This window comes from Stenella coeruleoalba (genome assembly GCF_951394435.1).
Source record: "Stenella coeruleoalba genome assembly, chromosome: 12".
NCBI lineage: Eukaryota > Metazoa > Chordata > Mammalia > Artiodactyla > Delphinidae > Stenella > Stenella coeruleoalba.
The window spans coordinates 83341540-83364425 of NC_137158.1; the positions used below are offsets into that span (position 1 = coordinate 83341540).

At 44.3% G+C, this 22886-nt stretch overlaps 1 protein-coding gene across 19 annotated transcripts in view; it reads right to left on the bottom strand.

Annotated features, from left to right (window-relative positions):
* Positions 1 to 22886, bottom strand: part of AGPAT4 (1-acylglycerol-3-phosphate O-acyltransferase 4) — a 1412586-nt gene that overhangs the window by 87949 nt on the left and 1301751 nt on the right. The window contains exon 1 of one of the 19 annotated variants that reach the window (XM_079939089.1): positions 19774 to 19908. The exons of 17 other annotated variants lie outside the window; for them this stretch is intronic. The gene's annotated coding sequence lies outside the window, so the exon portion shown is untranslated. Of the gene's footprint in view, positions 1 to 19223; positions 19909 to 22886 lie in introns of those variants that run through there. One more of the 19 variants, XM_079939088.1, reaches the window with a different exon arrangement.

The following is a 22886-nucleotide window of genomic DNA, read 5'->3' on the forward strand; positions in this document are numbered from 1 at the left end:
GTGAGCCTAGAGCCCGTGCTCTGCCACAAGAGAAGCCACCGCAATGAGAAGCCCGCGCACAGCAATGAAGAGTAGCCCCCACTCGCCACAACTAGAGAAAGCCCACGCACAGCAACAAAGATCCAACACAGCCAAAAATAAATTTATTTTTTAAAAATAATTAGTAATGCAACAATTAACAATTCAGGGTATAAAGCCCTTTTTCCCCCTTAATTTTGGGTAGTATCTTTAGAATAAATTCCCACATGCAGGATTTCTGGGTTCAAGGAACAAACATTTTAAGGCATCTAGTGAATTTTGCAAAATTGATGTCCAAAAAGTTTATAGCTATTTATGTTCTTACCAGCAATTTACAAAAATACACATTCCACCACGTTTGTCGGCGATAAGAATTCTCATCTAAAAGCAACAAAAACCCGATTAACGCTTCATACATTAAAAGTTGTGTCTCTGTTTTAATCCGCATTTTGGGGGTTATAAGTGTTAACATTTATTAAACTACTGCTTTCTGTCACGACTTGTCTATTGTATCTGCTGCCCGCTTATCTCTTGTATATTGATTTGCACGAGCTCTCCATATATTAAATAGAATAACATCTTAACTATTCCATTTAGAGTGACCAATTTTTCCAGTATTTTTAGCTCATTAAAGCCTTAAATTATTATGGAGTAAAAGCTGTGATTTCTTTCAGGAAGTTTAGGCTTAGAAAGTCCTTCCTTCTACCCTTAATTCTTGTCCTGCAGAAAACTGGTACACATTCACTTATTTCATCTCCTTTTTCCATGATTAATTTTATATATTTTTAACTCTTAGATCTGACATTTATTTTTTGGCTATGGTGCTCCACGACAATCTAAATGGGTTTATTTCCAAATATTTAACGAGCTGTATCCAAGGCGTTTATTGGAAGTTCTTTCCCTCCTCCATTAATTCATACTATAATCATACATTAAATACCAATAAACAGAGAAGAAATGAACTGTAGAGATCAATATACTAACCACTTATTTAACAGATGAAAAACTGGTACCTCCTGAGTCAGCGAGCAGCTCGATCCCTCCGACGGGAGGGACAAAGCTCTGAGGATTCTTTCTCCCCCTTGTCCCTCGTGCTCCCGCCCACCTGACATTTACTCTCTTAGAGGGAGTAAAATATTACTGTGCATTACAGCCTTCCCCAATCACTGGTTAAAGATCTGCAGGAAATCAGGAAGCTGTACCTTAGAACTACATTCAAGCCAACATAATCTCAGATGGGAATGAGGGAAACCAAGGTGGACACAGAAGCCACTTGCTGGGCCTTATTTTTCCCATTCAAAGACCAGAAGGATTCTCTAATGTTGTACCAATCTACCTATGGGAGGGTTTCTGCAGGAGAAAAAAGAAAAGCAGACAGGAAAAGTACCTCATGTTTTTAAAAGGGATTCCTTACCGATGTGTGATTAGGGAATGGAAGCCATAGCAAGACAGGGAGTTTTAGGCTGTCTTCGTCAACGGTGCATCTCAAGAACCCAGAACAAGAATTCCGCAGGGGGCTTCACCGGTGGCGCAGTGGTTGAGAATCTGCCTGCTAATGCAGGCGACACGGGTTCGAGCCCTGGTCTGGGAAGATCCCACATGCTGCGGAGCAACTAGGCCTGTGAGCCACAACTACTGAACCTGCGCGTCTGGAGCCTGCGCTCCGCAACAAGAGAGGCCGCGACAGTGAGAGGCCCGCGCACCGCGATGAAGAGTGGCCCCCGTTTGCCACAACTAGAAAAATCCCTCGCACAGAAACAAAGACCCGACACAGCCAAAAATAAATGCTTAAATAAAAGATTACTATTAATAAAAAAAACCGAACAAACAAAAAGAATTTCTCAGGAATAGAGAGGACGCCAAAGCCTCACGAAGCCCCTGTACCACTTTCTGCTAAGGGACCAACAGCCTAGAACACAGAGACACTGAGGGGAGGCCTGAGACACAGACGCACTGAAGGGAGGCCCGGGGCACGGGGAAAATGAAGGGAGGCCCGGGACACGGGGAAAATGAAGGGAGTTGTGAGCAGTAGCCAATGTCTGAGGTCTGGAAACAGGGATGAGAGAATCCTTGGCAAGCCAGACATTTGCTTAATTGGTATTTTTCGTAATAGTATATAAAAGCTACAATGTGAATTCCCAAACTTTGAGGAGTTCCTAACTCCTAATGGATTCTTTGTATGTTGACTAAACCAGACTTTAATTTTGCCTCTGCTTTTAGGTTACGAGCTCCTCCAGTGTCGGAGAACAAATATATCATAAACGAACTAGAAATAATTACGAACAATTACAAATGAATAAGTAAAAAATAATTATAAGATATTAACAGGAAGCCCCAGCATTTACTTCTTCCTCCATGCTTAGGAAGTAGTTGGTTGGTAAGTCAAACTTTTTTTTTAATATCAAAAATATGTAAAATACACAAAACATTTTACCACATTGATATCTAGTCACGTTTACTTCATTTTTTTAGGAAATAAAATATATAGATATTGAAGCCACTTCTGCTATTTGAGCTTGAAATTGGTGTGTTTCCTTCAATGTTTTTGTTCTTTTACTCTATATGTATTCACAAACATATACTTTTTATGTTGTAACGATGTGTGTAAATAATATTCGAATCCTTCTGGGATTTCCTTTCTACATTCAACAATAAATTTTTGAAATTTTATGCATCTAGTTTAGTCGTTTTAATTTTGGAAGAGTATTCTTTTGTATGGCTACACCAAAAATTAATCTATTACCATACTGATGGACATTTAGAGTATTTCCACTTTTTTCTCTATTATAGATAGTGCACTAATGAGCACTGGAATTGCTGCGTCATTCTGACGTGACATCCTCCAGCTTTACTAGATATTAACAAACTTCTTTTCAAAATTTAACACACTCGGAAGATGTTTGGGGTTAGAGCAATGATCCCCAACACTTTTGGCACCAGGGACTGGTTTTGTGGAAGACAATTTTTCCATGGATTGTGGGGGGGGGGGATAGTTTTGGGATGATTCAAGCACATTACATTTACTGTAATTTCTATTATTATATTGTATAACAGAAATATTGTATTGTAATATATGATGAAATAATTATACAACTCACTATAATGGTGACAGGAGATGGAGCTCAGGCGGTAATGCGAGCGATGGGGAGCGGCTGTAAATACAGATGAAGCTTCACTTGCCCGCCACTTGCCTCCTACTGTGCGGCTCGGTTCCTAACAGGCCATGACCAATACTGGTCCGTGGCCCGGGGGTTGGGGACCCCTGGGTTAGAGAGATAATGGGCAATAATACTTTTCTTCTTTATGCTTCCCTGTATATTCTAATTATTCAACCAAGAGTATTTACCACTCTGGTAATATATTTAAGTTAAAAAAAAAAAGCTCAAATTTTTACACTACATTTTTCAGATTACTTATGTATGTTAACATATATTGCTTGATATCGCTCTCTGATTTATTAGTGGACCCATGCTACAGATAAGCAAATGGAGGCTTAGGGAAGTTCTATGACTTATTTAGTTTGGTCAGTAAACTGGTCCCGTACCTTCTCTGAGTCTCAGTCTCCTCTTTATTATTTCCATCAGCCTACCTCACAAAACTATTGAGGGTGAAAAATAAGACAACTGACTTGAAACACCAAAAAATTTTAAAGTGACTTATAAATATATAATCCACTGGTTATCTTTTTTCACGATTATGTTCTTTACATCTCTGTCCCTGCTCTGTACACAGTGAGAAATAACTAAGTATGGAGGAATATGGGAAAAGGTACATTCTTACAAAACCTCGGGTACCATTTCAACTGTTCCTTCCCAAGGAAAGAAGTATTCGTTAGCCAATGGTTTACTGCCGGGAGATTTACTCCTTAGTCCTTGATCCAAGCTTCATTCTAACGGTAATTTAATTCTTAGAGATGAGTAAATACAGACTCAAATGACAGAACAAAAAAAAATGGATTCAGTACTAAAAGCAAGTGCTTTTTGGTTTCAGATAATGCTCTTCACACGACTTCCTTCCTGTTTCTAAGAAAGCAAACCCTGGCAGAGTGGAGAGCTCTGGAAATACAACGCCTGGACGCAGAAAAGCTGGTGCCCGAAAACTGTTAAGGAAAAGCACAAACTGCTGCACACACGCAGCAAACCGTTTGTACTGTTGTGAGGGCGGTACAGAGCCAGCTAACCTGCACAGCGCTTCCAGTCCAAGAATACTCTAGGTTGAAAGGGACATAGCCTTGGTTCCCTGATAAAACCCAATAAAATCGCCACTATTTGAGTTGAACCAACAACCCTTCTGACAGTCACTTCTTCATTCCTTGCCTGTGGTATCTCACAGATCAAATTCTCCTGCATTAATTCTATAACAACATTTTGATATAGGTCTGAATACCAAAGGGTATTGGATCTGAAAACCTGACACATTTATGCAAAATATTATGCTTCCTTAGCCCCAGAGAAGACTTGGAGAAAGAAGTGAATGAAAAACACCTAGCTCTAGTTCCTCAGATATTAAACAGATTTGCCATATGTATGACCCAGAAATTAACACTCGTAGGTGTCTACCCAAAAGAAATGAAAACAATAAGTCCTCACAAAACCCTGTACACAGACGTTTACAGCAGCATTATTCATAATAGCTAAAAGATGGCAACAGCCCCAAAGTCTATCAACTGACACATGGATAAACAAAAAACTGACCCACGGATAGCCCCACAGTGGAATATTATTCAGCCACAAAAAAGAATGAATTACCGATACATGCTACAACATGGATGAACTTCAAAAACATTACACTAAGTGAAAGAAACCAGTTAAAGAAGACCACACATTGTATGATTCTGTTTACACAAAATGTCCAAAATAGGCAAATCTAGAGACAAAAAGGAGCCTAGTGACTGTCCAGGGCCAGAGGGCAGGGGGGGATGGGAAATGCCCATGGGTAAAGGGTTTCTTTCTGAGGTGATGAAAATGTTCTAAAAGTAGACAGTGGTGGTGATGGTTGCACAACTCTGTATATATTACAATATATGACAAGCCACTGATTGTACACTTAAAATGGGTGAACTTTATGGCACGTGAATTATATCTCATAGTTGTTTAAAAACACAAAACAAACTCCTGGCCCTACAGAAGACAAAACCTAAGCATAGTCAGCTCTCAGGCCACGTGTGATAGAACCACGTGTCCTGGCACTGTCTGAATGAAGGAGTGAATGAGGCCGAGGGGAGTTCCAGCCCGCAGGAAAAAGGGGCTCTCCCCTCACCCAGGGAACAACAGGGCAAGATGTTGGGGCCCAGGTCTGCTGATGCAACGCTGGTGCCAGCCTGAGCGCTGCCGGGGTGTAGAGAGGGTCTTCTGACACTGGCATGACTTCTGGGAGGCTGGGCCACAAATAAGGTAGGGGGGGACCTCACCTCTGATCCTGAGTATAGCCTGTGGGAAAGGCTGGAAGGATTTTCACCACCTCTGAGTTTTCCAGGCAGCCCCAAAGAGCAGAGGGAACTCACCCCCAGACACACGCCAACAGCCGCTACTGCCACAATCTAGGCTTTGGCTTAAGGTCCAGAGGAAATCTTCAGTGGATCAAAGGTGTTTTCCCCTTCATGCAAGGCTGCTCTGAATACCTGAGACTGAATACTCTGCTTCCGGTCAAACCCACTCAAGTTGGAAGTAGACTGTGTTTGCTATAGCGGACTCACCATGATTAAACTCGGATGAAACTTCAAGGCTCAAATATGTGGAAGAAATGCTACTTAGAGCTATAAGGTCAGCTGCCCTTTGATGCCAAGCGGAGCAGATGCTGACAAAGCTTCCCCGGAGCAGAGCTCCATGAGGCAGGTGTGGTGTCTGGGGACTCACACGGTCCCCCCAGGAGCCAGCACGCCCCTCGCCCCCCGGCCACCACGGCAGACATCACGGGAAGAGTTCATGAATGAAACCTGGAGAGTTGCCAAGAGTGGGTTAATGAAATCCGCGGGGAGATAAGTAACTGAAGGGAAAGAAATGGATCCATCCGCCCGTCAACATCGAAATCTTCACATTTTCTGGATGGTGGAAGGCGAACGAAGCAACAAGACAGAAATCAAGAATTTATGTCCCTGGGCTCCAATTTTAGCTCCAGAAGACTTTCTCTTTTCCCAAAGTCAGCGTGGTGAATTTGATCAACGCCCTGCATCAAATTCAAAACGTTCGCTGTGCTAGTGTCATTGAGCCCCTGTGGCCAGGGAGGGGTCGGGGCAGCTGCCCCAGTTTTCCTCTAAACTCTTGCTATGGAAATTAGTGTCCCCAAACGGGATGCTGGGATAGGGATAAAGTGACGAGGAAAATGGGACTTATTTCTCATCTGTCTTTAGTTATGAAGGAGGCCTGTAGCTTCCTGCTGCCTTCTTATAACAGGGGACCCTGAATGCTGAGTATCTGAAGGGCTCCACAGTGTAAAGGTAGCAACCTTCGCGCCTGAGCAGGGGCTCCGGAGGCAGCAGCTGGTTTGCCTTTATCAGCTGCTTGACCCTGGGCAAATTACTGAACCTCAGTTTCTTCACGTGTAAACTGGAGACAGTAATAGTTCCTACTTCATGGGTCTGTGGTGAGGATTAGTTGTTTCTAGAGCCCTGCCTGGTACGTGGCAATCTTAAATGTGGCATCATCTTCACCATCCTCATCACCATCACCGTCATCATCACCATCATCACCGTCACCATCATCACCATCATCACCATCACCATCGTCACCATCATCATCACCATCGCCATCACCACCGCCTTTGTCATGGCTCTGGCTTTCCTTTTGTCCCATCACTTTCCTGCTAGTCACCCTCCTTCCATCAGTGGCCCAAGTTCTCCCAGCCCCTTGGAAACACCTAGAAAACTTAAAAACAAAAACAAGGAACCAGTGAGTCGACTAGCCGGTCCAAGGCAGGTGATTCTAACGAACAGGCAAGGCTGAGCCCACAGCCGCGACTCTGCCAGTGAGACCTGAATTCAGGGAGTGAGATGCGGCCCCTTCGCCACAGCAGCCGTTTCCTCCCTTCACAGGGTCCGTGGCTGGTCCCCTGACTCTGCATCGAAGACCAAGTGTTGTGCAGGTCACCAAGGCCTCCACCGGTAGCTCCACATCGGCTTGCTCCTCCTGCCTTTGATTAAACCCCCTCCTCCTTCTGTTTTAATGTCAAAGACTCCATTTCGTGCTTGGAAGGCCAGCTCAGAGCACAGCTTCTGAAATGAGGGCCAAGCCGGGACCAGGCTGCAGGCCACCGTGACCCCCACTACAGCAATCTCCTCCCTCACCTGGGTCAGCCAGAGACATGTTCTGAATGAAGGAACTATCTGGAAAGCTAAAATGTATAACTAAGTTGCCAAAAGGTAAAACTGACAGAACTTTTGTTTCGGTGACGAGCTTTCCAGTGTCACCTGGACTCTCCTGCCTTAGGAAATGAAGTCCGCTGGGGCCAACATGGACAGCTCAGGACCATGGCTCTGCTGTTCATCAGTCAGTCTCAACCAGTAGTCATCTTTTTAGTTCCCCGTTCTTTCTTTTCCTGCCCTGCCATCCATTGCTGCTTTTCTACCATTTACCCAGGAAAACGGAGAACCAAGCTTGTTAAGCCAGCATTTCAGTGTCTGGCGCGCTAAGTAGGTTTCCGGAAAAATCAGATTAAGCCTAATGAAGAACACGGGCTTTTGACGATAACGTTTCTCACTTTATACTTAAGATCTGGGGCTGCGCTCCACATGGCTGGATATGTCACCATCTCTTAACTGGGATATGTTTCAGCAGACTTTTGGTTTAATCTGAATTAGATAAACTCCCTGTTGTCAGAGAGTACCTTTTCTCCACTTTCCCCCCAGAATGCCAATCCCATCGCCTGTGTCACACAAATATTCTAATGTTAATTTCCCTGGAATAGATGGTAGTACTTCTAATGCACAGACCCCACAGCACCTTGATAATCTGACAGCACTATTTCCATTTTCAAATGATTACTATGGGGACTTCCCTGGTGGTCCAGTGGTTAAGACTCCACACTTCCAATGCAGGGAGCACGGATTCGATTCCTGGCTGGGGAGCTAAGATCCCACGTGCCGAGGGGCGTGGCCAAAAAGTTAAAAAAAAGATTATTATGAAATGTTGGGTCAAGGGACACTTCATATAATGCACTTAATAACATGATTTTAAAAAGAGCATGTACACACACACACACACACACACACACACACGAGGCCCACCCTTCTTCCTTATTACTCTCTAATACATTAAAAAAAAACAGCTTGCTTGTGCCTGGGCAAAGTTCATAGGTCAGATTTTTTTTCATCCAACGTCTTACTGTAAAGGAAAAAATAAAGTGGTCTATTGGGGTAGTTAGGTATCGGGCTCTCTTTCCATCTCTTACAATGAGCTCTATCCAAGCTTTTCATTTCACGCAGGAGGTTTGGGTGAGGTTACTCTGCAGAATGTGAGACCCTTCGAGTGAGGGGTACCTTTATGATAGCTTGTTCGTGTCTGAATTGGCAAAGTTCACCTGCCTGACTGTCTCGTTCAGATTTCAAAAGATAACCCCATGCAGGAAGGTTTTATGAGAACAGGAAGATAACTCACCCCAAAACGATAAGATAACAGATATCAGCCAGCAATAAGAGCTGATTCCTTGTCCAAGAGATAGTCAAGGTACTGGGAAAGGAAGAGAGATCAGAAAGAAAAGAACAAGGGCTGGGCTCATCTAGAGAAGCTATTACTCCATTATCAAGGGAGGGAGGGCACAAAAGGTGGGTGACCAGAGACAGAAAGGGATCCAAGCAACCTTCCATCAGTTAGACCTTCAGGAGCAGATAGACACAGAGAAGAAAACAGTCAAGGTGGGTAAACTCTCAGGGATTACTCAGGCCCGGCCCCATCCCACCCCATCCCATCCCATCCCATCCCCAAGACTCACCACTGGAGAGAGTAGGAAGGAGGGGAAGGGAAAGGACTGTTCCTTCCCACAGCCAGCTACAGGTTATCCAGCTCAGTCTTTTCTTCTCAAAACTGTCCACAGAAATATTACCTTCTGCAGAGGAGACTAACTGTGAAGGGTCTGGAGCTATGGCCTAAAGCCATCCAAACAACCCAGCCTGAAAAGTCTTCTGTATTGTCTTAAAAGATCATGTAAATTTTGCGTTATGTCATGGCATGTCCATGTTTGTTTTCTTTTTAAAAATTCTTTTCCCTTGGATCTTCTGGCAAAATTGATGCTTGAGTGAGCTGGGCCCAGTTTACCCTGCGACTGGCACATGCCCCAGATGGCCACAGGATGAGGTGGATGAAGAATTTGCATCCAGCCTGGACCCTTCCTTAATGGGATCAGGAAACAAGTGCCAGGCCACTTCCCAGTGCCAGGGGACAGCACCGACTAAGACAATCCCTGGTTTCAAGGAGCCCAAGGTCACACGGAGAGTAAGCAGGTGGCCACAGCTGGGGCCGAACCCAGGCTCTGCGGCACAGCCCTGCTCCCCCTTATGCCACGCTACTCCCTGTGGACCTAAAGGCTGCCAGTCTACTAGGCCCAGCAGAAAGCAGCTAGAGAAGGGGGCCTGGTAGTCTCCGAACTCTCATTAATGAAACACTCCTGTGGCCTTTGACAAGGGCAGGACACCTTGACCGTCAGGAGGATCCTCTCCCTGCCCAGAGAAGCAGGCAAGGTTATGTCATGTGCTCATTAGCAAATTGCAGCTCAGGGCCCGCCCAGCACCCACAGGACACAGCGAGCTCCCAGCCTTGCAAAGCACAGACAGTATGTCTTCTCTGGGGAGTCAGGCCAGAGGGAAGCTTTTTAAACCAGACTGTCTTAAAGACAAATCACAGTTCAGAAGACAGCAGCAGTGGGAGAAAGGAGGCAGTGCCAACCTGGCTAAAATTGGAACCCACATAAATAATTAAAATAATCAGGCACATCGAAAATATCTCTGTGGTCCTCTCTCTCTGCTTCCCTTAAACGTTAACTCTATTATTCCTCTAGGAATGGAGGTCAAATGAGGATTTTACAGACACCATGAAACTTTATTATATTGCTTGGTCTTAAGTAACTTCTTAAACTTCTGCATGATTTGGGAGGTTAAGATGAATTTCTGCACATTTTGAAGCTATGGAAATCCTTTCCCCCTAAAAGAAGATCCAGGGAAATTGGGGGCAAGAATACATCATACAAGTAAATAAGATGCCTGTATAATTCTTTATAGATCAAAAGTCACAGTCTTTGCTCCCCTAACAGGTATTGCTAGCTGTGTGACTCAGGAAAGCTAGCTAACCACTCTGTGCCTCAGTTTCAAGTCAGACTAGAGAAAAGAATTCACAACCCACAAGGCTGGATAAGGACAAAATGGGATCGGACAGGCAGAGCACACAGTACAGTAGCAGATGCTGAATAACGGGGGTTGATATTATTAAAATGCATAAATGACTACGTTACAAAGCATAACAGAGGTGACCCTTTGGGAAGAGTATTACAGGAAAGGTTTCTTTCTGTATTTACTATCCCAGAGCATCAAAGAGGCCCTCTGTACAACCCATTACAAAATCCTGGGGCTCCATCTCCCGGAGCTCTCAGCCCGGCTCTTTCTGCGTCATCCTCCCAGGCCTGGCCTCCACCTTGGTCTCCTGCAGCGAGGCACCAGCCTGACGGGGCTCTCCCTGCCTACGATGACAGCCAGATCAGTTCACAGGGTCCGAGGGACGGGGTATCCCCCACCTTGCTGTCCCTGCTGTCCAGGCCCCTTCACCACCTGGCACACTCTCATCTCTGATCACTTCCTGATTCACATCCTGCTCCTCTGTAAACAGAGCACCCCAGCGTTAGCACCCCGCTTCTAGGAAGCATTTCTGAAGCCCCAGACTGGATGGGGGATCAGAGACTCCCCTTTCTATGCTCCCACAGCGCTCTGCACTCTCCCGCCAGTGTGTTAAAATGATCCACTTAGGTTTCTGTCCTGTCCTCCAGGCAGTGACCCTGTCTGGCTCATCTGCGTACCCTCAGTGCCCAGCCAATAATAGGCTGGACACAAGGATTCAGAAACGCTGTAAGAAGATTCTGGAATTGTGTGGGGTGTGGGAATAACAGACTCACTCCACTCACTCCCATCTTTCAGGTCCTGGAAGGGAGGAGGGAGAAGGGCAGACAAAAGGAAGGGACAGCGCAGAGACTAGACACCTCGTGAGCCCCAGGCATGGGGCTGGGGAGCGGGCCTTACCTGAAGCAGGGCGGTCCAGGACGAACAGGGAAGGTGGCCTCCAACCCAGTGGGAAGCGCTGGAGACCAGAGACCAGGAGGGAGAGGCTGAAAACACCCACCACAGCTGGAGGTCTGTGCTCAGAGACAAGTGATTACTAGTGAGACCTGGGCCTGTAGCACGTGGTTCCCGGTGTAGACCCAGGAAATGGGGTGAATCAGCAAATCCCAGCAAAGGCGCGGTCAGTTATGCCAAGCAGCTCGCAATCTTCCTATAGATATGTTAATCCATCCCACCCAGAGTTTAGGCCACCCTGTCGGCCAGGCCCAAGGGCAGGGTCTCAGAGACTCAGGTCTCTGAGTCAGGTCCGCCCACCCAGCCCCGCCCAGCTCCCTCCCTGCAGCCTCGGGTTACAAGGTGACTGCGGCAGGTTTGCCAGAGAAAGGGCACTAAACTTCGAATACATTCCAGTTACAGGTCTGCCTTTCACTTATTTTATTATTATTTTCCAATTCCTGTCTATTTATTAATTTCAGTGAATGAATTGCACCTTTGGTTTGGACTCTTGTCTGTAAACCTGGGGAGTACAGGTTAATCCTGAGGGACGCGTTTGCTGGGATGGGGGAGCCGACCACGTGAGCTCAGACGTGGCAATTCCCTAAAGCAGTGGTTCTCAAGTGCAGGTGACTTCGCCCTTCCAGGGGACATTTGGCAGAGTCTGGGGCACTTTTGGCGGTCACAATTGGGGCGGCGGTGGCATCTAGACGATGGAGGCCAGGAACGCACAGGACGGCTCCACAACAAAGACTTATCTGGCCCAAAATGTCAACAGTGCTGAGATTAAGAACTTGCCCTAAGGGGAGGGGGCGGGGTGGGGCGGGTGAGGGGCGGTGATGAATTGGGCCGTTGGGATTGACGTGTATACACTGATGTGCATAAAATTGATGACTAATAAGAACCTGCTGTATAAAAAAATAAATTAAATTAAATTAAAAAAAAAAGAACTTGCCCTAAAAGGAATGTCAACCTTGGAGGACCTGGCTGGAAGGAATCAGCTCAGGCACATCTGACCCTGGATCTCTTGTGCCCACTTTTTGTCTAGGCTACAGCAACCATTCAGTGCCAGGCGTGCTGCTCTGTGCTAGAAACTTCCATGAGAAGGCCCCAGTGCAGTCACGAGGCTAGAACTGTAAAGGATTGTCTATAATGTAATAGCATCTGGAAAGAGTGACTTTTAGGAAGAATGAACGGGATTGAGGAAGAATATCAAGCCAGCAGAGGCCAGAGATTCGGGAGATAGAGGCCCAAAAGGCGACACACATTTGGGAAGGAAGCTACTCCCCTCGTCTCCTTTCAACCTACCCTTCCCCACAGCAAAGGAGAGAGGAAAGGGGAGGTTTTAGATGATAGCATTGATTGTGTGTTGACGGCTGCAGCATCCTGGGAAGAAGCGCCAGGTATGGACAGACTCTTTAAAATTTCATCAGCCTGGGTTAACCTCTGCCCCAAGAGAGGTGACAGCTCAGGAGGGAGCTGACAGAGATGGGAAGAAGACCAAACTTCACTCAGTTCATTTCTCCCATTCTCATTTCAAAGTCTGTCTAAGATAAGCACTGGTGGTATCTTTTCAGATAACACTCTGCCTTTAAACTTGCTAACTGATTGTTGACAACCAACAACAGACAAGAAACGCTAACTCCATCTACCCATGGCCTTGGAAACCACTGAGATCCGCCACAGCAGATATCCTTAAGAGCAACTTCTTGGCAAAGTTCAATCCTTGGGTATAAATTGGTTTTGCGAACAGTTCATATTTAATTTGATGTATGAACTGCACTGTCACTCAGATGTTTTCATCACAGGACCTGTTCCCTTCCCCCACCGTAACACCTTTCTGGCTAAACCACAACAAAATAACAAAGCCCCCTGAAAACTATTAGAGTAGTTTGTTTAGAAGTACGGCTATTAGTCCCCCCCCCCCCACCTCTCCAAGTTCTAAAATACTACTCTCTCTTCCAAAATTTCTGAAGCTCCTAAAATGTAGGATGGAAGGCATGCAAGGGAAGGTCCATACGGTAGAGAGCTGTTCACAACTGCAGAAATACTGTGTGTCTATGTCCCAGGCACTGGGCTGGCTCGGGCATAGATGCATAAATACGACACCATGGAAATAGGGGGTCAGCAGTGGGGTACCATGGTCTTGGGTCCAATCTCAGCTCTGTTACTTATTATGGTATTAGGGGAGTAACTTACTCTCTCTCAACTTTACTTTATCTAAAATGCAAACGGATAACAGTTTAACTTGCTCGTTTGTTATGAGGATAAAGGGAATGAATAAATGTGAGGTCTGTGTAAAAGACTTGCCCATAGGGTGCTCTCAGCACAGGTGGGCTGCTATCATTATCATATATATCCTACAGGTTGGCCAGTCACCTCAGCGTCCCTGATGGCTTCTACAGGTTACCTGTCATCCCCCAGGCTGAGGAATAATCTCCTGCAGGAATTTCAGTGTCCGGTTTCAAACTACCAAGAGGTACACAAGGTGCCTCTTCTCTCGTAGGATCCTACATAGAAATGACCATGAAATAGCCATCATGTGTGAACCAAGGTCAGAGGGGAGAGATTGGAACAACTTCCTGCTGAAGGGAGAAGCTGATCTCACCCACAATCAAAATAACAAAGAAGAGGGGGAATTTGCTAAACGGTTTTTTCTCTGAAGGTCAGGCGGGCACTGGAGGGGGGGCATTCCGGATGAACTCGGTTAGGTTGCCCATATCATTTCCGGCTGAAGGTAGAAATCACGTGCGGTCAGACAGTCCTGCTGAGAGGAGCTGCATGACAGCAGGAAATACAAACAGGAAGTGTTGCAACAAGGTTTTAACATTATTTATTCGGGGTATTTAGATTTAAAGTGTTGAAACCCACTTGCTTTTGTCGAACAAGACATAGACTTGCAACGTCTTATGGGAAATCTAATGGCAAGAGGATTATCTAGTAAACCAATGAGCATATAATTTGGATGCAGTTGGGAGTCTGTCTTTTTAAAATGTTATATTTTGAGTCCATCTGGAGGGACCTATAGTCCCACGGAGTCTACAGGGAACTCACTGTGAGGGAACTTTGAGAGATTATCTCACTCAGTTTGTATTTTTCAGAAAGAGAATTTACAAGCCTTCCGCCCTCTGTGCCTCTGTGACCCCAGGGTCAAATCCTCACTTCTTGCATATCCTTAACAAATGTTTACTGACATCAACCAAGCAAACCAATGAAGGAAGAGACAAGAAAGTTATAAGATGAACAGTCAACTGCTAAGCACTCTCTCCCTCTCTGCCCAGAACAATCTATGTATAAAATTGTTCAATGAAAGAAGCATCTGGTGCCATTAGCCAACAGATGCTTCAATCAAAAACAATTACCCCTGTATATTACACAATGGAATATTACTCAGCCATTCAAAAGAGTGAAATATTGCCATTTGCAGCAAAACAGACAGACCTAGAGATGATCATAGTAAATGAAGTAAGTCAGGCAGAGAAAGACTAGCAGTATATGACATCGCTTTTTTGTGGAATCTAAAAAAATAATAAAAAGTAACTTATTTACAAAACAGAAACAGATTCACAGACATAGAAAACAAACTTATGGTTACCAAAAGGGAAAGGGGAGGGGGAGGAAAAAATTTTAAACATGGGATTAATAGATACACACAACTATATATAAAACAGATAAACAAGGACTTCCTGCATAGTACATGGAACTATATTCAATACCTTGTATAACCTATAATGGAAAAGAATCTGAAGGTGTACACCTGAAACTAACACAATATTGTAAATCAACTATAGTTTAATTAAAAAAAAAAAAAAAGAACAATACGCCCTGGTTTAAGGGGCTGTTTCTACATCTGTCTCTCTGCTAGTTCCTGAGCATTTTTAGGGAAGAAATAGTTTCCCATTTATTGCTAGATCCATGATATATAGTGCCTGACACATAATACTGATATCAGTTGTTGAGTGAATGAGTAAATGGATGGGTGGATGGATGATATATATATGAATGAATGAATGAATGAATGGCGACTGAAAGGTAGGACTAAAGGTGAAAGGAAGAAGTAAAGCAAACCAGACTGGAACACAAGTAGAAAATCTTTGTGGAACAAGTCTTGAAAAATAAAGAAAGACAGGTTAGATAGATTGTTCCATGATAACGTTCACCAAAAATTGCTCTTGTTTTAAGATATTTCCTCTTATTCAGTCATTAGAAGAGAATGGAGATCACCCAGTCACAGTATCTCCCTTAAAAACCCTTCGGATATTTGAAAACTAGCTATTCACACTGTATGCGGTTTTGCTCACAGTGTGTCCACAGCACTCGGCACACAATAAATGCACAAGAAATACTGTTAAAAGAACAAGTTCATGATTTAAGCTTCCTCTTTCCCAGAACCTTAGCAGTGATTCTCTCGGGTCCATACATGAAGCCAAATTTCCGAGTTCCAAAACTTTCCAAATGGATTCTGTCCTGAGACGAAGATTACTGCATTAGAGTTGCCCAGGTTCTGGGTGATGTGAGATAGTTTTTAAGCCCGGCGTGATTACATATGATCATTTAGGCGTCAAAAACCTTTCAGAACTGTGAACACAGTGTCTTCCCATACCCATTAGACCTCCTTTTCAGAATACAGCAGATTGCACAAAATATAGTAAGTTTGCCAAATGTTCATCTGAGCATCCCACAATTTAAAGCAACAGCAATGGTCGGTATTATTAGAATGACGTTGTGGGTGCATGTGGAGTTCCCGCATTCAAATTTCTGACTTGTTTAAAGTCTGATTTAAGTCTGATTGCAGTTCTTAGAGCTTCACCTCAAGAATAACTGAATTACGAAGGATTCTGCCTCCTACTTACACAGTCCTTCTTTTCTACCAGTCTCGTTCTGGGTTAAACAAAATTCTGTCCCTGAATCCCTACTAGTTCTTTCCACCAGCACAGACTGCTCCTGGGCTATTTCCATGCTAAAGATGGACTTCTCCCTGCTTTGGACAAGAACCTTGAACCAGGACCCATCTCTCACCATCCATCCCTGTTACCTGAGACACCTTTGCCTCTTCGCCTTGAATCATCTGTCCCCTCCCCTTCAAACCTTCAATGTCACCATCCTCTACTTCTTCCCAGACTCACGGCATCTCACTTCTCATATCCCTCTTGCCCTGCCTCCTTCTCTCCAGTTCTGTGCCCATCTACACACTTTGTCACCCCTATTTGGAGGATTTTAAACTTGAGAGCACAGACCACCACTTCTGTTTTCTTCACAAACTTGACAGCACACAGTTCAGAGCCATGAAATCCCAACACGATGGTGACTGACTCCAGCTTCACCAGTTATTTCCTCAGCATCATCTCCATCCAGCCTCTTTCACTGGACCCAGAATTTGCTTTGCATCTATAGCTCCACTGACCTTCTCCGGGTCAAGACTGTTAATTATGGGGTTTTTTGTTTTTAGTGTGTGTGGTACGCGGACCTCTCACTGCTGTGGCCTCTCCCGTTGCAGAGCACAGGTTCCGGACGCGCAGGCTCAGCGGCCATGGCTCACGGGCCCAGCCGCTCCGCGGCATGTGGGATCCTCCCGGACCGGGGCACGAACCCGTGTCCCCTGCATCGGCAGGCGGACTCTCAACCGCTGCGCCACCAGGGAAGCCCCTGTTAATTATGTTTTTAACTTCTACTCAGGGTCTGATCATAGGACAGTGATTTCCCTTTTTTTTTTTGGCTGAAATTCCAAATTCCAAACAATTCCTGCTACTTTTCCTTTGAACTCCATCTTACAAGGATTTTTGCTGTGAAACTCCTATATTTGGAAACTCAAGAGCACTCTTACCACACACTTGACTTACACACTTTCCATCTGCTCCGCAGGGTCATGTAGTAAAGTCCACATCCCTGAGGACCATCTCAGGCTGGAAAAACCGTAACTTAGTCTGACTAGTTTCCACACTTTGCAAACATCGCAAACCTATAAACCTACAACTGTTCATATGTACTAACATGTGCTTTTCAAAACAAGAGTCATATTTTTTAATGACACTTTTCTGTGTTTTATGACTTTTTAACTAGTTCTCTTGTCTTTACTTAGTTCCCGTTAGTTTTGTGCCACGCTATTTAGCCCCTTTTTTAGATAACTTTTGTATCTGAAATACTTAAGACCTCTTGCACTATAAAAAGTTTTATAAGTCAGAGACAACAGCATGCTGAGATAAGGATCTTGGCAAGCAGAACCTCATTAAATCACCCCTTCTTCCTGCTTCCCTGAGGAGGGGTTACTCTGAGCTTTCTAAGTGATGCTGTTGGCTTCACAGTGGAAAGGCATTGTGAAGGCTACGCCAGCTTCACAAATCTTTATCCAAAACTACAGATAATGTTAAGAATCAAGGGTGAGATTACTATCGATTGGTCTTATAAAGCCTAATTTGGTAATTCAGGATGCCCATTAGAAGAATGGTGTCTGTTATCGAACATCTCCTCAGATGCACTGAATAAAAGCATCAATTTGACTCCTACCTGTTAATAAGCCCATTTGGACTATGTTCAACAGCTGTGTCACTTGATTTTAATTATATTTAACTTTGCTTAATACTATGTAGATGATACTATTTTTCTCTCATGTTTTATATTTTTCCTGAAAATCAACTTTTTCTCTCCATAGAGGATACTTAGAAGATTCAGTAGTTTCCCTGCCCAACTACACACACACACACCACATATCACACACATCAGATCCACATACACACCACAGACACACACTTTCTTCCTTATGATCTTTTTTTTCCCAACTGAGGATGCTTGACTAACAATCACAGCTGGGTTAATCTCTTCCCAGTTTTAAAAAAGAGAAGGTCTATGGACCATCAGCTTAAGGAGAGTGGACAGCTGATCCATATTAGGACGACGCCCGAAAAACTGAGAATCCTGCTGGTAGTTAACATTTGTTACTCATTTACACTTGTTGAACTTGGATTGTGTGCTAAGTAAGTTCAGACTAGAGCAAAGACCCCTCTTTTAAACATTCAGACTTTTAGGCAGACCTGGGCAGACAATAACGTCAGTGTGAATTCTCAAACACCCTCTACAACTTTTTCCAAGGATCTCACCTCCTCTAAAGAAGTGCTCTTCCCCGCCCCCCGCCACTTAGTTTGATCACAGGATTAATATCACGTCTTGAGAACAGTTTAGGTTTTCAAAAAAGACCAGAAACTGAAGACTTACATAAACATCAGATCATTCCTTTTTCTAATTCCCATATATGATGAGGAAATTCATAGGCTGAAAATTCAGTAAATAAAGAGGTAATTACAAATGCCCGTTTCCTTGACAACTCCCCTCCCCCAGCCCTCCGGTGATAGGGAAAAACCAAAACGGGGGTGAGGAGGGGTAGCCGCGAAGCCAGGTTGCCTCCGAGCAGCCTGGGCGAGAACCAGCGCGGAAAGCAGCCGACGCGCAGCAAACACAAATAAAGCAATGGATATCGGGGCTGCACTTGGGTGTAGTATTTTTGTGGTTGCCATAGAAACGGCAGAGACGGAAGAACATGTTGCATGACACAAAAGAGACCGATCGGTAACAGGAACCTTCTCCCCGGCTTCGTCTATTGCAGAGAAAATTATTTCACCCGAGGCGGCGGGGGGGGGGGGGGGGCCGCTGGGCAGGGGGAAATGAACCCCAGCACGGCAGCTCGAAATCACAGCGCGGACGGCCACGCTCCCCCAGCTGAGCACAAAGAAACGGTTCTTGTGCGGCAGCAAAGCCCCCGCTGCCTTCCAGGGCTGCCCCTCCACGTTCCCACTGTCTCCTCACTTCCTTCTCCGCCTTCCTCTCCTCCTCTTTCTTACCTACCCCTTCCAGAGGTTTTAATGAAATCCAGCCCAGGAGAGAATAAGGGTGATAGAGAGAGGGGTGCAAACATCCGCCACGCCCAGAGGTGAAGTCGCCTGGAAATAGCACGAACGGCACATACCTCCTTTCTGGAAGCCCTGGACACATGGACTTAGAAATCAGAAACTGAAAGGGAGCAGGCTGGGGTGCAGAAATTGCCACTAGTTTATAGGAGCTGTAAGTCAGCCAACACTGGAAAGAAAAAGCGAGACTCCACCCATGGGGTGGACTCTTCGGAAAAAAAAAAAAAGTGGTCCTCAGCTGACGTCTCTCCCCACCCCATGTCACTTCCTTTTAAAGCTACAATTTAGCAGTTATGGGGAGGGAGATACGAGCTGGTGTAACATGAGTCCCTCCCCCTCCCCTTCCAATTAGTGTAAGGAAGTGCTTCAGCTGGCTTCACGTCTGAAATCTCTGGCCGGAGAACCTGCCAGAATCGGAAACAAAGCCCGCTAGGTGGCCTTTCTTTTTCGGCCGCGCCTCCCGAATCCTGTTGCATCCCTATGCCGACATGGCTCCTCCAACCTCAGCTCGGACAGATCCAGCCCCGTCTGTGCTGAGACCTGGAAATTGCCCTAAACTGGCTCATATTTTGTTTGGTAAAATACCCGCACTCTGCAATCCCCCCTCACCTCTCACTGGTACGCGGTGCGGAAAGGAGATTGCATTCCACTCGGAAGAGCCCCAAAGCACCTTCGACAAAATACTACTGAAAATTCCAGCGATCTGAGATGTTAAGAACTGGGAAACAGAGGCTTGGAGGTCGATGGATTTTCTCCCCGCAAAGCAGCTACCGGGTGGATTCCCCGTGCGCGCGCGGGCGCGCACGCAAGCACATGCACGTGGCATTCACGCGCAGTGTTAGAGAGGGTCTGGGCAGATCTTTATAATAAAACAGAGTCCTCATAATTTTAAAAGAGGGCGGGCTGTTGAACCTCCAGAAATGCCAGGTCTCCAACATTTCTAAAAAACACTTTCAACCTCCAAACAGTTAAGATGTATGCCCTTCAAATGTTCTTTATTAGAGCCATTGCCACAAATAATATTTGAGTATTAACATATGACTCCTGTGTTCACCGCCGTTCTTTAGATGTTTACAATCCACAGGGGAAAAAAATAAATGTTCACAAATAACTAGACCATATTGCAGAATTACTAAGAGCTACAAAAGTGCTAAAAACAGCGTGCCATGAGAAAATAGAAGGATGGAAAGAGCTCTATTGGGTTACGATGAGCGAAAAAAAGGCATTCAGAATTCAGCAAACATGGTTTGGACTGGGTCCTATAGGGTGTGCGGCGTTTTGATAGTCTGTGATGGAGAGAGGGAAAAGCATGAATGGGGTTGAAGGACATCTAAGGCATAAAAAAGGACCAGAACAGAAAACCCATTTGTGGCAATGGTTTATTTTAATATTCATGGGAAAATAAATTTGACCATGTAAACACGTTTATAAAAGATGTTTGTAAGAAGTTCTTGCAGCCAAGGCAATTTTTGAGTTGTCATAACTTTTCAAATTATGTTTTAAAATTCATTTGTTTCCAGTTTTTCAAAGCACTTCTAAAGCAGAGTTAGACTGCTGCTTTTTCATAGTTGAATTTTGAATGGGGATTAACTTCAAAATCTACAAATTGCATAAATTTGTGCTACATTTACTACAAGTAGAGCCACTGATTTCAACAGAAACAATATGAAATAAAAATTTTTGACATTTGCAAGTCTTATTCTGATCATAATACTATGATATGTCTATTCCATTAAGATTATCATTATTATTTTTTAATTTAATTTTTTTATACATCAGTTTCTCTTTTGAATTTTATTTTATTTATTTTTTTATACAGCAGTTTCTTATTAGTTATCCATTTTATGCACATCAGTATATACATGTCAATCCCAATCTCCCAATTCATCCCACCTCCACCACCCCCCACTCGGCTTTCCCCCTTTGGTGTCCATAAGTTTGTTCTCTACATCTGTGTCTCTATTTCTGCCTTGCAAACCAGTTCATCTGTATCATTTTTCTAGATTCCACATATATGTGTTAATATACGTATTTGTTTTTCTCTTTCTGACATACTTCACTCAGTATGACAGTCTCTAGGTCCATCCACGTCTCTACAAATGACCCAATTTCCTTCCTTTTTATGGCTGAGTAATATTCCATTGTATATATGTACCACATCTTCTTTATCCATTCGTCTGTCAGTGGGCATTTAGGTTGCTTCCATGTCCTGGCTATTGTAAATAGTGCTGCAATGAACAATGGGGTGCATGTGTCTTCTTGAATTATGGTTTTCTCAGGGTATATGCCCAGTAGTGGGATTGCTGGGTCATATGGTAGTTCTATTTTTAGTTTTTTAAGGAACTTCCTTACTGTTCTTCATAATGGCTGTATCCATTTACATTCCCACCAACAGTGCCAGAGGGTTCCCTTTTAAGATTATTGTTATTATTATGCTTATTTTTGCTACAGTAACACTTTGCCTATTTAGATGATGTTACTCACAGTCTCAATTACCTTAGAAATATAGCTGAGAAATATGGGAGGAAAAAACACTACTTCTAAAAATTTAAAGTGGAAATACAACCTTTGAGAATTAAACCCTATGCACTTTACTCAGTCCCATTTAGAATCTCTCCTTTATTTCAGATATCCTGATTTAGCTCTTTCTATCTAAACAAGGAACTGTGAAAATTTCCAGATCAAAATCTAACAATTCAGTTCAACAAATAGGTATTGAGTATCTGTGCTGGTTGCTGAAGATACAAAAACACAAGTAAGACATGGACCTTGCCCCAAAGGCCTCAGAGTCTTAGGAAAGAAAGAGGCCTGGAAGCAATTAAGATATGAAGGCAGTAATTGAAGTCTGTACAAGGTTCAGAGATGAGCCAAAGAATGGGGAAAGGGAAGTAGGGGTGTATGTCTACATAGCTTCTTTCTTTTTCTTTGTAAATAAATTTAATTAATTAATTAAGTTTTGTCTGCGTTGTGCCTTCGTTGCTGTGCACGGGCTTTCTCTACTTGCAGCGAGCAGGGGCTACTCTTCGTTGCAGTGCGTGGGCTTCTCATTGCGGTGGCTTCTCTTGTTGCAGAGCACAGGCTCTAAGTGCACGGGCTTCAGTAGTTGTGGCGCATGGGCTCAGTAGTTGTGGCTCGCGGGCTCTAGAGCACAGGCTCAGTAGTTACAGTGCAGGGGCTTAGTTACTCTGCGGCATGTGGGATCTTCCCAGACCAGGGATTGAACCCTTGTCCCCTGCATTGGCAGGCGGATTCTTAACCACTGCACCACCAGGGAAGTCCCTCTACATAGTTTCTTAATTCACAGCAAACTATAAAAGGGATGAGCATGATCAGTATATTCACCGGTGAGACAGCAAGAAATAAACGCTGACAGCTGGAGCTAAGAGGCGTAAAGTGGTAACTCGTAAAAAGGATACACAAATAGCCATTAAATAACAACAACAAAAAGGATGCAACCTCACATAAAATAAAAGTAGAAAGGAAGAGATGTTCTTTCTTTGTCTGTCTGCTTGTCAAACATTCAGAAAACTATAGTGTACAATGTGAAGAGGATGCTGTACGATGGGCTGGCTCCTCTCTTCCTGGTGACAATGAATTGGTACCTTCTTTCTGGAATTTAAACAAGGTATATCACAAGCTTTTAAAATGTTCATTTTTTTTTTTTTTTTTTTTTTGCGGTACGCGGGCATCTCACTGTTGTGGCCTCTCCCGTTGCGGAGCAC